The following is a 2,137-nucleotide window of genomic DNA, read 5'->3' as shown; positions in this document are numbered from 1 at the left end:
ATATATATATATATATATATATATATATTTATACATATATACATATATACATATATACATATATACATTACATATACAGGTTTGACAACTTTTCAGTTTATATCTCGATATATTATTATAAATATATTTTAAATTACAATGTTGTTCTAGCAAAGTTTACCTGATAAAGCACGTGCATATTGCAAAATAGCGTTTCCTCGAACGCAGCCAAACTTATCTTTGTGAAACTGGCTTTTATATGCCTTTTAATTGGAAAAGTAGGAATATTTCAATGTAATATAATAAAAATGTTTGACTAAATATTAAATTAAAGATACGCGATTAATGACTGCGGCGGTTTTGAGTGGTTATGCACAGCATAACTTCGTCAGCGTTGTTAGCGTCGTTATATTTTTCTTCTGCGTGCAATAAGCGACAAAGAGAGAATGACGTTGACAGTGCATGAGCGCTCAAAGTGAACGCAGCCCAAGTATTGTACAAATTTGTGGGATACTCTGTGTGTGTATATATATGCATGCAACCATAATCCTTGTTCAACCTAGTTTTCATCCATTTTTCAGTTTCTATCCTAAACTTATTTGCCGTTAGCAAGAAGAAGCATCTTAGTTCTCAAGAAAAGAAAATATATAATATAATAACTTCGTTAAAAAAGTAGCTCTATGCCTTAATTCGCGAAAAAATAATTTAGCACAAAGATTGCACGAAGCAGAAAAACTTTTAAATGAGAAATTATTTGCTACTATAGATGAGATGCCAACACCTATAAGGATGTTTTTATATCGTATTTAAGAAATATGAACAGAAATAAGTATAAAAGAGAATATACATTAGAGGATAAGATATTAGCATTGTCGCTTTATAAAAAGAGCCCTAAAGCTTATAGATATATGGCACAAATATTTTATTTACCTAGTAAAGAAACATTAAGAAAAGTGGTTCAAAATATTACTTTAAAACCAAGAATTTCTGATGTAATTTTTGATGAAATACAAGCTCGTGTTGAGTCATTTATTGAATTATAGATATAAATATTGCATACTACTTTTTGATGAAATGAAACTGGATGTTTCATTGACATATAACTCAGCTGCAGATTTAGTGGAAGGTTTTACTGATGATGGTGATGAAAGAAAAATCGAAATAGCTGATCATGTGCAAGTGTGGATGCTAAAAGGAATTTATGGTACTAAACCATGGAAATAACCAATTGTATTCTCATTTTGTAAAGATTGTACACCTTCTGATAATATTGTATGTACATTTAAAACTATTGTAACAAAGGCCCAAGATGCAGGATTACAAATTATAGCTTTGGTATGTGATAAAGGTACTAATAACATAAAAGCTATACGGCAAATGATTTTTGACTCCAAACAAGAAGCAATAGATAATAATTTAACTGTAGAGCATGATGTTATAATTATAAGGGATCAGCAAATTATCCCACTATACGATCCACCACATTTGTTAAAGTGCATACGCATTTATTAACAAAAGATTTATTATACAAATTAAAAGATGGCAAAGAATGAACAGCAAAATGGTCTCATGTTGAGGATGCGTATGAAATTGATCGCAGCAATGGGCATCTGCGAATAATGCGTAAATTAACAGATTATCATGTGATACCCAAAAAAAATAAAAAAAAAAATGAAAGTCTCGTATTGTACACAAGTTTTTAGTAACACTGTATCAAGTGTTATGGCATTAATGAGTAAAAGTCAAAGCAAACATTTTATTTCTAACAAAATCATGCCATCTGAAGGTATAGAAACTGCTGAGTTGCTATATTTTTTTAATTAATTATTCGATACTGTCAACAGTATTATTAAAGTAAGTGACATTATACACGAGCAATTGTGGATTGATGCCATTACTGTTTTCGAAAGTATGGAATTTATTAAAAAAAGGCCTTATGATAGAAAAAAATCCAGAAGTCTTGAAAAATTGGATACATACATTAAAAGGGTTTAGATTATTAAATGAATATTTGCGTGACCTTAAGTTTCAAACATTTATAACAAGAAACTTTAATCAAGATGCTCTTGAAAATTTCTTTGGACAAGTTCGACAGCATGGTGGACGAAATATCAACCCCAATTGTGGTACATTTCTAGGCTATTACAAAAGTTTGTTA

General features: G+C 29.8%; 1 long non-coding RNA gene across 1 annotated transcript in view; it reads left to right on the top strand.

Moving 5' to 3' along the window:
- Nucleotides 1-2,137, top strand: part of LOC116850173 — an 11,325-nt gene that overhangs the window by 9,023 nt on the left and 165 nt on the right. The gene's annotated exons all lie outside the window — the stretch shown is intronic.

Source organism: Odontomachus brunneus, unplaced genomic scaffold (assembly GCF_010583005.1).
Source record: "Odontomachus brunneus isolate Ranch 3 - 2012 unplaced genomic scaffold, Obru_v1 Obru_scaffold_135, whole genome shotgun sequence".
NCBI classification, from domain to species: domain Eukaryota; kingdom Metazoa; phylum Arthropoda; class Insecta; order Hymenoptera; family Formicidae; genus Odontomachus; species Odontomachus brunneus.
This window is presented reverse-complemented; position numbering and strand designations above follow the sequence as displayed.